Raw genomic sequence first — 16,395 nt, 5'->3', positions numbered from 1 at the left:
CTTTTAGAGTTCCAGTAAAGTTAGATAGACACCAAGTCCATTTTACCAGGAGGGGAATTAACATATATTGAGTGTTATCTGTCTGGCACATAGGAGGAATTCGATAAATATCGACAAGCTGAATAATGTGAAGGAATAAATTAATTAATTGCACAGGCCAGGATGAAGTATGCATTTTTACTTCATACTGTTTGTCTTGCCAGGTATGAATGGCAAACTTCAAATGTTGATGTATTTATTTGGGTGCAGTGGTATGTCAGGCCATTTGCTAGGTTCTAGGGACATAACTATATATAAAACCAAGCCTCTCTGCTTTCTGAGATATCTCAATGCAGAGAGGGTGACAAAGAAGAAATGGGAGTATTACCTGTATTAGTCAGTCTCCTGAGGCTGCCATAACAAAATACTATAGACTGGACAACTTAAACAGCAGGCATTTATTTCCCCACAGCTATGGAAGCTGGAAGGGGTGAATTTAACTCAGATGACCATTATATTTACTACTGTGGGCAGGAATCCCTTAGAAGAAATGGAGTAGCCATCATGGTCAACAAGAGAGTCTGAAATGCAGTACTTGGATGCAATCTCAAAAACAACAGAATGATCTCTGTTCGTTTCCAAGGCAAACCATTCAATATCACAGTAATCCAAGTCTATGCCCCAACCAGTAATGCTGAAGAAGCTGAAATTGAACAGTTCTATGAAGACCTACAACACCTTTTAGAACTAACACCCAAAAAAGATGTCCTTTTCATTATAGGGAACTGCAATGCAAAAGTAGGAAGTCAAGAAACACCTGGAGTAACAGGCAAATTCGGCCTTGGAGTACAGAATGAAGCAGGGCAAAGGCTAATAGAGTTTTACCAAGAGAACGCACTGGTTATAGCAAACACCCTCTTCCAACAACACAAGAGACAACTCTACACATGGACATCACCAAATGGTCAACACCAAAATCAGATTGATTATATTCTTTGCAGCCAAAGATGGAGAAGCTCTATACAGTCAGCAAAAACAAGACCGGGAGCTGACTGTGCCTCAGATCATGAACTCCTTATTGCCAAATTCAGACTGAAATTGAAGAAAGTAAGGAAAACCATTAGACCATTCAGGTATGACTTAAATCAAATCCTTTATGATTATACAGTGGAAATGAGAAATAGACTTAAGGGACTAGATCTGATAGATAGAGTGCCTGATGAACTATGGACAGAGGTTCCTGACATTGTACAGGAGACAGGGATCAAGACCATCCCCATGGAAAAGAAATGCAAAAAAAGCAAAATGGCTCTCTGAGGAGGCCTTACAAATAGCTGTGAAAAGAAGAGAAGCAAAAAGCAAAGGAGAAAAGGAAAGATATTCCCATTTGAATGCAGAGTTCCAAAGAATAGCAAGGAGAGATAAGAAAGCCTTCCTCAGCGATCAGTGCAAAGAAATAGAGGAAAACGACAGAATGGGAAAGACTAGAGATCTCTTCAACAAAATTAGAGATACCAAGGGAACATTTCATGTAAAGATGGGCTCGATAAAGGACAGAAATGGTATGGACCTAACAGAAGCAGAAGATATTAAGAAGTTGCAAGAATACACAGAAAAACTGTACAAAAAAGAGCTTCACGACCCACATAATCATGATGGTGTGATCACTCTCCTAGAGCCAGACATCCTGGAATGTGAAGTCAAGTGGGCCTTAAAAAGCATCACTATGAACAAAGTTAGTGGAGGTGATGGAATTCAGTTGAGCTATTTCAAATCCTGAAAGATGATGCTTTGAAAGTGCTGCCCCAAATATGCCAGCAAATTTGGAAAATTCAGCTTTGGAATCAGGACTGGAAACAGTCAGTTTTCATTCAAATCTCAAAGAAAGGCAATGCCAAAGAATGTTCAAACTACCACACAATTGCACTCATCTCACATGCTAGTAAAGTAATGCTCAAGATTCTCCAAGCCAGGCTTCAGCAATACGTGAACCGTGAAATTCCTGATGTTCAAGATGGTTTTAGAAAAGGCAGAGGATATCAGAGATCAAATTGCCACCATCTGCTGGATCATGGAAAAAGCAAGAAATTTCCAGAAAAAACATCTATTTCTGCTTTATTGACTATGCCAAAGCCTTTGACTGTGTGGATCACAAGAAACTGTGGAAAATTCTGAAAGAGATGGGAATACCAGACCACATGACCTGCCTCTTGAGAAATCTGTATGCAGGTCAGGAAGCAACAGTTAGAACTGGACATGGAACAACAGACTGGTTCCAAATTGGAAAAGGAGTACGTCAAGGCTGTATATTGTCACCCTGCTTATTTAACTAATATGCAGAGTACATCATGAGAAACGCTGGACTGGAAGAAGCACAAGCTGGAACCAAGATTGCCGGGAGAAATATCAATAACTCAGATATGCAGATGACACCACCCTTATGGCAGAAAGTGAAGAAGAACTAAAAAGCCTCTTGATGAAAGTGAAAGTGGAGAGTGAAAAAGTTGGCTTAAAGCTCAACATTCAGAAAATGAAGATCATGGCATCCAGTCCCATCACTTCATGGGAAATAGATGGGGAAACAGTGGAAACAGTGTCAGACTTTATTTTTCTGGGCTCCAAAATCACTGCAGATGGTGACTCCACCCATGAAATTAAAAGACGCTTACCCCTTGGAAGGAAAGTTATGACCAACCTAGATAGCATATTAAAAAGCAGAGATGTTACTTTGCCAACAAATGTCCGTCTAGTCAAGGCTATGGTTTTTCCAGTGGTCATGTATGGATGTGAGAGTTGGCCTGTGAAGAAAGCTGAGCACCGAAGAATTGATGTTTTTGAACTGTGGTGTTGGAGAAGACTCTTGAGAGTCCCTTGGACTGCAAGGAGATCCAACCAGTCCATCCTAAAGGAGATCAGTCCTGGGTGTTCATTGGAAGGACTGATGCTGAGGCTGAAACTCCAATACTTTGGCCACCTTATGTGAAGAGTTGACTCATTGGAAAAGACCCTGATCCTGGGAGACATTGAGGGCAGGAGCAGAAGGGGGCGACAGAGGATGAGATAGCTGGATGGCATCACCGACTCGATCCACATGAGTTTGGGTGAACTCCGGGAGTTGGTGATGGACAGGGAGGCCTGGTGTGCTGCAATTCATGGGGTCGCAAAGAGTCGGACACGACTGAGAGACTAAACGGAACTGATGGAAGCTGGAAGTCCAAGATCAAAGTTAAGCCATTTTGGTTTCTAGTGAATACTCTCTTCCTATCCTGCAGATGGCTGCCTTGTTACTATGTCCTAATATGGCCTTTCCTCAGCATGTGCAAGAGAGAGATTTTTCTGATTTCTCATCATCAGTCCTTCTCAAACTCTTACAAAATTTTGAGAAGGGAATACTTCCACAGTCATTCTATGAGGCCAAGATTACCTTGAAACCAAAGCCAGATAAGGACCCCACAAGAAATGAAAACTATAGATCAATATCCTTGATGAATACAGGAACAGAAAGTTTCAACATAGTGTCAGCAAACTGAATTAAAAAACACTTAAGGATTATACACCACAACCAAGTGAGATTTATGCCTGTATGCAAGGATGGTTCAACATACGCAAATCGATAAATGCAACACATAGTAATGAAACAAAATATTTTATCACATGATCATCTCAACAGACGCAGAAAAACCATTTGACAAAATACAACATCCTTTCATGATAAAAACCCTTAGCAGATTGGGTACTGAGGAATATAACTAAACATAATAAAGGTCATATATAGCAAATGCATAGCTAGCATTATACTCAATGGAGAAAGATTAAAAGTTTTCCTTCTAAGATCAGGAATAAGACAAAGATGTCCATTTTCACCATTCTTACTCAATATAGTATTGGAAGCCCTGCTAGAGTAATTAAGACAAAGAAATGACAGGCATCTAAATTGGGAAGATTAAGTAAAACTTACCCTTTCAGTAAGTATTACTTGTACAGAAAGGCAGGTGATATGATCTTGTATATAGATAATCCCAAAGACTCTAGCAAAACAACTGTTAAAAACTAATCAATGATGTCAGTAAAGTTGCACCATACAACATCAATAAGCAGAAGTCAGTTTTATGTCTATTCACTAAGGATAAAATATATGAAAGGAAATAAAAATATCCCTTTCACAATAGCATCAAAACAATAAAATACTTAGGAAAAAATTTAACCAAAGAAGTGAAAGATCTGCACAACAAGAACTGTAAGACTACTGAAAAGAAATAAAAGACACAACAAATAGAAAAATATCTGTACTCATGGATCAGAAGAATTAATATTACTAAAATGGCTACAGATTCAATGCAGTCTCCATCAAAATATCAATAGTATTCTCCACAGAAATAGAAAAAAATCCTAACATTTATAGTGAACCACAAATGACCCCAAATAGCCAAAGTAATCCTGAGAAAAAAGAACAAAGCCAGCAGTATCACACACTTCCAGGCTTCCCTCAGCTGGTAAAGAATCTGCCTGCAATGTGGGAGACCTGGGCTCGATCCCTGGATTGGGAAGATTCCCTGGAGAAGGGAACAGCTACCCACTCCAGTATTCTGGCCTGGAGAATTCCATGGACCGTATAGCCCATGGGGTCGCAAAGAGTCAGACACGACTGAGCAACTGTCACTCACTCACACACTTCCTGATTTCCAACTATACTACAAAGCTACAGTAATAAAAATAGTACAGTACTGGCATAAAAACAGACACATATACTAAGAACAGAGCTCAAAACTAACCCCAGCTTACATGGTCAGCTAGTATTTGACAAGGGAGCCAAAGGCCTCCAATGTAGATAAGACAGTTTCTTCAATAAATGGTATTGAGAAAAACTGGATAAACACATACAGGGCAATGAAATTGGACTGTTATCTTACACCACTCACAAAAAGTGAAGTGAAGTTGCTCAGTCATGTCCACCTCTTTGCGACCCCATGGACTGTAGCTTACAAGGCTCCTCTGTCCATGGAATTTTCCAGGCAAGAGTATTGGAGTGGGTTGCCATTTCCTCCTCCAGGGGATCTTCCCGACCCAGGGATCAAACCCAGGTCTCCTGCACTTCAGGCAGATGCTTTACCATCTGAGCCACCAGGGAAGCCCCTCCACTCACAAAAAAAAACTCAAAATGGATTAAAGACCTAAATGTAAGATATGACACTATAAAACTCTTAGAGGAAAACACAGACAGAGCACTCTGACATAAATAGCAGCAACATTTTTACTGTCCTCAGTTCAGTTCAGTTTAGACGCTCAGTCGTGTCCAAATCTTTGCAACCCCATGAATGGCAGCACGCCAAGCCTCCCTGTCCATCACCAACTCCTGGAATTCACTCAAGCTCATCTCCATCGAGTCGGTAATGCCATCCAGCCATCTCATCCTCTGTCGTCCCCTTCTCCTCCTGCCCCCAATCCCTCCCAGCATCAGAGTCTTTTCCAATGAGTCAACACTTCTCATGAGGTGGCCAAAGTACTGGAGCTTCAGCTTTAGCATCATTCCTTCCAAAGAAATCCCAGGGCTGATCTCCTTCAGAATGGACTGGTTGGATCTCCTTGCAGTCCAAGGGACTCTCAAGGGTCTTCTCCAACACCACAGTTCAAAAGCATCAATTCTTCGGAGCTCAGCCTTCTTCACAGTCCAACTTTCACATCCATACATGACTACTGGAAAAACCATAGCCTTGACTAGATGGACCTTTGTTGGCAAAGTAATATCTCTGCTTTTGAATATGCTATCTAGGTTGGTCATCCTTCCAAGGGGTAAGCGTCTTTTAATTTCATGGCTGCAGTCACCATCTGCAGTGATTTTGGAGCCCAAAAAAATAGTCAGGCATTGTTTCCACTGTTTCCCCATCTATTTGCCATGAAGTGATGGGACCAGATGCCATGATCTTCGTTTTCTGAATGTTGAGCTTTAAGCCAACTCTTTCACTCTCCTCTTTCACTTTCATCAAGAAGCTTTTTACTCTCCTAGAGTAATGGAAATAACAACAAAAAAACAATTGGGACCTAATTAAACTGAAAAGCTTTTGCACATCAAAGGAAATCTAGAACAAAACAAAAAGACAACCCACAGAATGGGAGAAAATACTTGCAAATGATTTGACCAACAAGGAATTAATCTCCAAAATTTACTAACAGCTCATGCAGTTCAATATCAAAAAAAAAACAAACAACCTAATCAAAAATGGGGAGAAGATCTAAATAGACATATGTCCAAAGAAATATACAGATGGCCAAAAAGCACATGAAAAGATGTTCAACATCACTAATTATTAGAGAAATGGAAATCAAAACTACAAAGGGATATCACCTCACACCTGTCAGAATGGCCATCGTCAAATAGTCTACAAACAGTAAATGCCAGCGAGGGCGTGGAGAAAAGAGAACCTTCCTACACTGTTGGTAGAATGTAAATTGGTACAGCCACTATGGAAAACAGTACGGAGGTTCCTTAATAAACTAAAAGTAGAGCTACCATTGGATGTAACAATCCCACTCCTGGGCATATATCCAGAAAAAACCATGATTCAAAGGATACAGGCACCCCAAAGTTCATTGCAGCACTGTTCACAATATCCAAGACATGGAAACAACCTAAATGTCCATTAACAGATGAATGGATAAAGAAGATGTGGTGCAATATAAAATGGACTATTCAGCCATTACAAAGATGAGCCTGGAAATTAGCATACTAAGTGAAGTAAGTTAGAGAAAGACATATATCGTATAATATCACTTATATGGGAAATCAGTTCAGTTCAGTTCAGATGCTCAGTCATGTCCGACTCTTTGCGACCCCATGAATTGCAGCATGCCAGGCCTCCCTGTCCATCACCAACTCCTGGAGTTCTATACGGGGAATCAAAAAATTGAGAGAGTAAATTGTTAGGTAGATTGATAAGAAGTCCGGGGTCCCCTAGGAGGAAAAAGAGGTCTGGAAAAAGGAGGAAAGAGGAAAAAGGTCTGGAAAAAGGAAAAAAGAGGAAAAAGAGGGCTTTCAAGGAGGAGAAAAAGGATAAACTTTTTTTTTTTTAACATTCCTTAGTCTTAGTCACATAAAATGTTTTTTTCTTTAAGTCCAGAGCTTATGTTTACACAACAAAACATCTCAGCTTAAACTCTGTACTAAGGATTATATAAAAACAATGTATCCTGCTTGAGGACATGTTTCTCCTTCTTGAGAACCTTCTCAGTTCAGTTCAGTAGCTCAGTCCAACTCTTTGTGACCCCATGAATCGCAGCATGCCAGGCCTCCCTGTCCATCACCAACTCCCGGAGTTCACCCAAACTCATGTGCATCACGTCAGTGATGCCATCCAGCCATCTCATCCTCTGTCGTCCCCTTCTCCTCCTGCCCCCAATCCCTCCCAGCATCAGAGTCTTTTCCAATGAGTCAACTCTTTGCATGAGTTGGCCAAGGTATTGGAGTTTCAGCCTCAGCATCAGTTCTTCCAATGAACACCCAGGACTGATCTCCTTTAGAATGGACTGGTTGGATCTCCTTGCAGTCCAAGGGACTCTCAAGAGTCTTCTCCAACATCACAGTTCAAAAGCATCAATTCTTTGGCGCTCACCTTTCTTCACAGTCCAACTCTCACATCCATACATGACCACTGGAAAACCCATAGCCTTGACTAGACGGACCTTTGTTGGCAAAGTAATATCTCTGCTTTTTAATATGCTATCTAGGTTGGTTATAACTTTCCTTCCAAGGGGTAAGCGTCTTTTAATTTCATGGCTGCAGTCACCATCTGCAGTGATTTTGGAGCCCAGAAAAATAAAGTCTGACACTGTTTCCACTGTTTCCCCATCTATTTCCCATGAAGTGATGGGACTGGATGCCATGATCTTCATTTTCTGAATGTTGAGCTTTAAGCCAACTTTTTCACTCTCTTCTTTCACCTTCATCAAGAGGCTTTTGAGTTCCTCTTCACTTTCTGCCATAAGGGTGGTGTCATCTGCATATCTGAGGTTATTGATATTTCTCCCAGCAATCTTGATTCCAGTTTGTGCTTCCTCCAGCCCAGCGTTTCTCATGATGTACTCTGCGTATAAGTTAAATAAGCAGGGTGACGATATACAGCCATGACGTACTCCTTTCCCTGTTTGGAACCAGTCTGTTGTTCCAAATAGGGTCTGGTAAGATCTTTCTATTGTTGATCCTAATCTTGTTAATTTAAGATGCATATTGTGGGAGTGGGTCTGGTAAAAGTATATGAGGCCTTGCTAAGAAGATCGAGGGGTGCACTCTGTGCCGCCTTCCGATGTCTGTCAGAAGCCTTCTCTGTCCTTTTTCACTGTAATAAAACTTCTGCCATACCAGAGCCCTGAGTGGTCAAGCCTGGTCTCTGATCCTCAAGCTAAATTTTCTTCTTTGGACATCAGGAATCTGACCCCATTCACTGTAAGCTATCAAAATTATACAAGTGAATCTAATTTATAAAACAGACTCAGAGACTTAGAAAGCAAACCTATGGTTACCAAAGGTTAACCAAAGGGGAAAGATAAATTGGGAGACTGGGATTGACATACACATACCACAATATTAAAAATAGATAACCAAAACAAGCACTAAAACAATAGATAACCTCCAAGGACCTACCCTATAGCACAGGGAACTCTGCTCAGCATTCTGTAAAAACCTAAATGGGAAAAAATTTGAAAAAGAATAGATACATGTATAAGTATTACTGAATCACTTTGCAAACACCTGAAACTCATGTGATATTATTCATCAACTATACTCTACCCCGGAGAAGGCAATGGCACCCCACTCCAGTACTCTTGCCTGGAAAATCCCGTGGATGGAGGACCCTGGTAGGCTGCAGTCCATGGGGTCGCTAGAGTCGGACACGACTGAGCGACTTCACTTTCACTTTTCACTTTCATGCATTGGAGAAGGAAATGGCAACCCACTCCAGTGTTCTTTCGTGGAGAATCCCAGGGACGGGAAGCCTGGTTGGCTGCCGTCTATGGGGTCACACAGAGTCAGACATGACTGAAGCGACGCAGCAGCAGCAGCAGCATACTCTACCCAAGCACCCCTGAAGAAGGACAGCCCCCTTCCCAGGCTGATTTAAGGGGATTGATTGAATCAAAGGCAGTCACATGATTTAAGGGGGCTTTTTTTTTTTTTTTTTAAGGTTTGTCAGGAGACTAAGAACACCTGTGGCCACAGATTTTGCATGAATTCACAGTCGAGCACTCAACAATGCAGTGATGAACAGGCCCACGCCACCTGGCAGACCACAGCCGTTTCTGAGCTCAGGACTCTTAAAATGTCAGAGCAACTTTCCCCAGGAAAGAGGACAGACAAGTTGTGAAAAAGATCTTTCTTTTCAAAAAAGCCTGGGCAAAAAGTGGCTGCAGGAAGTGCCCCATCTGCAACCAAGAGTCCAGAGACAACAGCTGCAGTGATGAAGAGAACACTGTGGTTCGCCTGGAAAAGAAGCAAGCTCCCCACAGTCCCATGATACAGAAGGCCCGTGGCAGTGGTAGACAGAGGTGGCATACGGTGACCAGAGTAGCGAGGAGGAGGAGAACAAGCCCAAGTGTCTGGGCGTGGTCTACAAGTCCACTCGCCCAGCAAAACCCATAGGGCCAGAGGATATGGGGGCCACTGCTGTCCATGCTAGACACAGAGAAGGAGCATGATGCACAAACCATCTTTGAGCACAGCCAGAAGATCCAGGAGGAGCTGAGGGGCAAGGAAGATGATCTTTTGGGTGGTTTAATCTAATAATCATTAGATCTAATAAGATCTAATAGTTAATAATTGCCAGAAATACATGAAGCCCAAGGATACATCTATGGGCACTGCTTCCTCCTGAATGGTGAGGAAGGGCCCCATCCGAGCTCCCCAGCATCTCCATGTGCTGGGATTACCAGCTCGACATTTGTTAAGGACTACGAGGAGATTGGTTTTTGCAGCTTCGCAGACCGCTGCAAATTCCTCCATGACCGTTCAGATCACAAGCATGGGTGGCAGATTGAACACGAACTTGATGAGCATCTCTGTGGCGTCTAAGAGGACAAAAACTACAAAGTGGGAAGCGACCAGGAGGAAATACCATTCAAGTGTTTCCTCTGTCACCAGACCTTCCAAAACCCAGTTATCACCAATTGCAGGATTATTCTGTGAGCTCTGCATGCTGCAGCTTTCTCACACCACCCCTCGCTGCTATGTCTGGAACCAGCAGACCAATGGCGTCCAGAGAAAGAATGGATTATTAAACTGGAGAAACATTGAGCTGCAGAAGGGGATGGTGCTTCTGATTTCCCAGAAGACCCTGATGAGAGTCCAATTCCCATTACTTAAAATTTCCCATTAGTCTCAAATCTCAAATGTTTTGTTATTTAGGAAATCTTAAGAAAAAGAAGAAGACCCATTGACTTAATGGGGTACAGGAGAATTAAGAAAGCAGAATGACTTAATGGGTGTCTGGAGAGTTAAGAAGGCAGACGGATTTAATGGAGGTCAGGAAACCTAAGGGGTTTGATTGGTAAAATGGATGCCAGGAGATTTAAGAAGGATGATTGATTTAGTGGGGGTCAGGATATTTAATGGAGCTGATTTAATCAATGGGAGTCACATGTTTTAGGGGCTGGTGTAATATGTAGGTGTCACATGACACAAGCATGTTGATCAAATCAGTGAGGGTTACCTGTTTATGGGGACTGATTTAACAATAGGAGCCGTGTGACCTAGCAGCTGATTGAATCAGCCCAAGGGGACAGCACCTACATAAAAACTGTGTATATGTGTCCACAAAGGCACTGTGTGTAACAATAAATATACACAGCTGTGTACGTACTGTGTGTCCAGAAAGGCACTTTGGGTACACAATGCATATGCACAAGTGTACCAGAAGGGATGCATGTGGGGAGCCCAAACCCACCCCCACAGGCGACAGCACCCTCCCTAACATCTCATCATTATTTCTGGTATTTCTGGTTTTTGCTACTACAAACAAGGAAGCGATATTATTGCTGCCTAACACATCACCCCAAAATTTTGCAACTAAAAAAAAAATTTTGTGACTTAAAAATAAATATTTAACATGGCTCACAGTTTTTGCCAGACAGGAATTTGGGAGCTGCGTGGCTGGATGGCTTCTGGCTTCGTGGTTTTCATTGGGTTGCAGTCAGAATGTTGGCTGGGGCTACAATCACTGAGGTTTGACTGTGCTGGAGGGTTCACTGCCTCCAGGGCTGGCAAGTGGGCGATGTCTGATGGTGCCATGCCATGCTAAGGTGCTTAGCATGTTGTGTCTGACTCTCTATGACACTATGGACTGCAGCCTGCCAGGCTCCTCTGCCCATGGGATTCTTCAGACAAGAATACTGGAGGGGGTTGCTGGCTGGCTGATGGTGGAGAGCCCTAATTCCTAGCTCCCTAAGTGGCCCTCTCCATGAGGTTGATTGAGGGTCCTCACAACATGGGGGCAGGTTTCCCCCAGAGTGAGTTATTCGAGAGAGAACAGCAGCAGCATGCATTTTAAGACCTAGCCTCGTAAGTCACACATTGTCATCTCTGCCTCATTCTGTTCATTAGAAGTCAGTCACTGAGTCCAGCCATTTGAAGGGAGGAGCGTCAAAGAGTTTGCAAACTTGTTTGAAAGCCATCAGTACTACCCTTTTATATAATCTTTACATACTTGTGTGAACACATCCTTGTAATAGATTTTCTGAACTAGAATTGCTGGATCAAGTGACATGTTCACTTTTAATTTTGATAATTCCTCTACGTGTCTAAAGCTGCCCAACAAATCTTTGCTCTGTTATTTGTTTTAGCAATGAATCTCCCAGGTGCTATCTAGGCACAGCTTGAGAAGGTATTTCCCACGCTCCCTTGCTACAGACAAGGGAGACAGGTAACTAACTTCTGGCCAGTGGGACGTATTGTGTGAGATTTCTGAGTCATGCTTTTAAAAGTAGCCATTGGCCTATTTCCTCTTTCCCTGTAGAGAATGCTGCTTGGAGAGCAGATATGGTGGTGGTGGGAACCAGCTTGCACCAGGTGATGAAGACGGTACCTTTGGGGATGATGGAATTATGTATAGAAAGAATCTGGACCTCTAGATAATCTCAAGGAGCCAAGCTACCCTTCTTCTCAGGGCATCTTGCCAGCTTAGACTTTTGTATGAAAGAAAAATAAAATTTCTATTTTAAGCCACTGTTGTTTACTGGTGATTTGCCTTCTGAAGAGGCTTTACCCACAGCATATGCATATCCATTCCCCCATCCTTGCCCACACACAATATTCTCAATCTTTAAAAATTTACCACTCTGATGGACTCCCCCTTCACTTACAACTTCATCATCCCCCTCCTTTGCAGCTGAACCAAATGCTAGGAATAAAGGGAGGGACACTGACCAGAAAGCCTACCACAGTCAGGTTAATAGAAAACACAAAGGCAAAATGTTGCTGTCGAGCAAAGGAAACTATAAGCAAGGTGAGAATACAACCCTCAGAATGGGAGAAAATAATAGCAAATGAAACAACTGACAAAAGGATTAATTTCCAAAATATACAAGCAGCTCATACAACTCAATACCAGAAAAACAAACAACCCAATTAAAAAGTGGGAAAAAGACCCAAACAGACATTTCTCCAAAGAAGACATACAGATGGCTAACAAACACATGAAAAGATGCTCAACACCGCTCATTATTAGAGAAATGCAAATCAAAACTACAATGAGATATCACCTCACATCAGTCAAAATGGCCATCATCAAAAAGTCTACAAACAATAAATGCTGGAGAGGGTGTGGAGAAAAGGACATGCTCTTGCACTCTTGGTAGGAATGTAAATTGATACAGCCACTTTGGAAGACGGTATGGAGATTCCTTAAAAAACTAGGAATAAAACACCATACGACTGAGCAATCCCACTCCTAGGCATATACCCTGAGGAAACCAAAATTGAAAAAAAATACATGTATCCCGTTGTTCATTGCAGCACTATTTACAATGGCTGGAACAAGGAAGCAACCTAGATGCCCATGGACAGATGAATGGATAAAGAAGCTGTGGTACATATACACAATGGAATATTACTCAGCCATAAAAAGGAACACCTTTGAGTCAGTTCTAATGAGGTGGATGAACCTAGAAACTATTATACAGAGTAAAGTAAGTCAGAAAGAGAAAGATAAATATCATATTATAACGCATATATACAGAATCTATAAAAATGGTACTGAAGAATTTACTTACAAGGCAGCAATGGAGAAACAGACATAGAGAATAGACCTATGGACATGGGGAGAGGGGAGGAGAGGGTGAGATGTATGGAATGAGTAACAAGGAAACTTATATTATCATATGTAAAATGGATAACCAACGGGAATTTGCTGTATGGCTCAGGAAACTCAAACAGGGGCTCTGTATCAACCTGGAGGGGTGGGATGGGGAGGGAGATGGGAGGGAGGCTCCAGAGGGAGGGGATATATGTATATCTATGGCTGATTCATGTTGAGGTTTGACAGAAAACAACAAAATTCTGTAAAGCAATTATCCTTCAATTAAAAAAAAAAAATGTCGCTGTCAAGAAAGGTCCTCTTACAACTCTAAAGTACATGTCCATCACCGAAAGAGCCTCTGCAGAGATGCTGTGCCTGCCCTCAAAGGCATGACAGCTGAACTGGGGACAGCAAATATCTGAAAAGAGACAACCAGCAGGGCAAAGTGGAAGGGTCTGGCTGTCCAGTTATGGGGGCTACCCAGGGACCTGGAGCAAAGACGGAGGACATTAGCCTCCCCAAGGCACGGTTCACGAGTTTCTCATGCTACTCTGGCCAGAAGTGGGGCGGAGGGAGTGGCTTACCTGGGAGAAAGCTACAGCAAATGGCGAACGGCAGGGGTGCCGGTGTTAGAGAGTCCATGCCGCCTCCACCTCCACCACACTTCACTCTGTGGACAGAGGACGCACCGAGTGCCTCCTGGAGCCGGACACTGCGGGCAGTGCTGGGAGTCCCGTGGGAAACTGCAGTACCCGGAGCTTCCCTTCAGGGCGCTAAGACGGACAAGTCAAGGCTGGGCCACCGTGTCCTCACCTGCAGAGAGGGGCATCTGCTGGGAAGACAGAACGGAATAACACGTGCTTGGGTTGGTGCCCACAGCCCTAGGTAGCGAAAGCTCAGTGCAGGCAACTGCAATGATTAAGAAAAGCCATGAAATATCATGATATCACTTATATGTGGAATCTAAAAAAAGGATACAAGTGAACTCATTTACAAAACAGAAATAGATTCACAAACAAAAAACGAATTTATGCTTACCAAAGGGGAAAGCAGGGGGAGGGATAAATTAGGAGTTTGGGATTAATATATACACACTTTTATATATAAAATAGTTAACCAACAAGGACCTATTACATAGTGCAGAGAACTATACTCAATGTTTTGTAATAACCTATAGGGAAAATAATATGTGTGTGTGTATCTCAATCACCTTGCGTACACCTGAAGATAACACAACGTTGTAAAACAACTAGAACCCCCAAATTTCTTCTATGTGCCCTTTTGTTCCCTCACTGGTGACTCCTTCAAACATTGGGTTAATGCCCATCCCTGCCTAGGGGGAAAAAAAACGCAGATTCCTGCTTTTGTAAAAGAGCGTTCTCCTTGAGAAACAGCTGATGTAGTTTTACGCCCTGATTCTGTTTCGTTAACACTTTAGTGGGGGACATACTGTGTTTGATTCAACCAGAGGAATGAAAGTCTAATTGCGAAATTTTAGGCATCAGTCAAGCTAACTGCGGACACCTGGCCCAGTTGGAGGTGCTTCACTGATGCTGTTGAAACCATAACTTTTAGGAACTGGCCCCAGCCTCTTCTCCTCCCCTCCCCTCCTCTCTCTTCTGTTCTCCTTCTCTCCTCCGTCTCCTGTCTTTTTCTTGCCTAAACAGCCATCCAAATCCCTGATGACTCAGTGTGATCGAGTTTCCACAGGCAGGTGCGCATCTTGTTTAGTCACATCACAAATAAATCACTTGGCCACACATAGTCAGTGCACCAATCTGTTACTTTTCTCTGCTCTTCAGGAACAGACTTCTGAAAAAGCACAAGATGGTTGGGTGAAATGCAAGCGAGGAAAAGAGCAAGGTGGAGTGGGCACAGCCCTTCTGAGCTGGCCATCTAACTTCACGTCTAATCAGAGAGTGAATCAGTTACATCTGCAATTATGTCAACAGCTCAGCATCATGACTGCTGCCTGGAACCCACGATGGCGAGCTGTGGAAGAAATAGGTTTGGAGTGGAGAGGTGGTGCTTGTGTTTACTGAAAACCTATCGTGTGCTAGGTCCTGTGTTTACTGGATACCTACTATGTGCCAGGCCCTATGCTTGCTTTTGCATCTGTTCTCTTCCAAGGCAGGGATCAGGATCCTGACTGGGGGGCCCTGGTCAGTTTCACCTTTCAGGGTCTTGTTCCTGCAGACTAGAAACATTACACCATTCTCTAATGATTCTGTTTGATATGATGGAAGGGTCTTGGGGTTGGAGAGACCTAGCTCCACCACTGTGGGCAGGTGACCTAACACCTCTGAGTCTCAGTTTCTTTGTCTCTAAATGGGTATGAAGATTGGATCAGATGAAATAACATATTTAAGACATCTCATAAATGGCAGCTAAAAATGATGGTGTTTAATCTCTCCTTCATAACATACAACTTCACCTTCTTAGAGATTTTTATAATGTTTACAGGTTAGGGTGGCAATGCTCCCAGAGCTCCGTGTGCGTACATGTGTTTCTTATAGTTGATTAAAAAAAAAAAAGCAGTCTGAAGGGGAGACAGCTGAGTCTTTTATAGAAATCTTGGTGCTTTAGAAAATCAGACAAACCTCAATGAAATGCCATTGGGCGCTCTGTCAGTGAACCAGGCCTCCCCGTGGCCACACCCTGCATGGTGTCCCTCCACATTGGATCTGGGCTGTGATTTGTTTTGAATAATAAGGCAGAAGTGACACTGGCCTAAGCCTCAGGAATTTCTAGAAGTGTCTGCCTTTGTGTTTCAGGGAGGCCATGAGCCAATATCTAAGAAATTTGGTCTCTGTGATGTAGAGATGTTAGCACAGGTTCACATGCTCCATGGCCAAACAAATGGAAACATTGGAGTTTGGAGCAGACAAATGTTTATTTCAGGGCCATGCTATGAAATGGGTGGTTCATGCTGTGGGTGGCTCACACCCAAAAAACCCCAAGCCCCCTGAAGGGGCTCCTTGAGGGGTTCCAGCAAAGTATTTTTAAAGGGCCAGGTGAGGGAGGGGGGTCACAAGGTGTGCGATCAGTTCATGCACAATTCTCTGATTGGCTGATGGTGCGGTAACAGGGTTGTGTCTCGGGGGTTAGCATTATCAGGCCTTAGGTTCTAGGAGGC

At 42.8% G+C, this 16,395-nt stretch overlaps 1 pseudogene; it reads left to right on the top strand.

Annotated features, from left to right (window-relative positions):
* The first annotated feature begins 9,290 nt into the window (after positions 1-9,290).
* Positions 9,291-10,330, top strand: LOC102274273 (E3 ubiquitin-protein ligase RNF113A-like; annotated as a pseudogene).
* Positions 10,331-16,395: the final 6,065 nt, after the last annotated feature.

The sequence above is a fragment of the Bos mutus genome, chromosome 10 (assembly GCF_027580195.1).
Source record: "Bos mutus isolate GX-2022 chromosome 10, NWIPB_WYAK_1.1, whole genome shotgun sequence".
Taxonomy (NCBI): domain Eukaryota; kingdom Metazoa; phylum Chordata; class Mammalia; order Artiodactyla; family Bovidae; genus Bos; species Bos mutus.
Note: the sequence above shows the minus strand (reverse complement) of the source record. Positions and strands in the feature narration are given on the sequence as shown.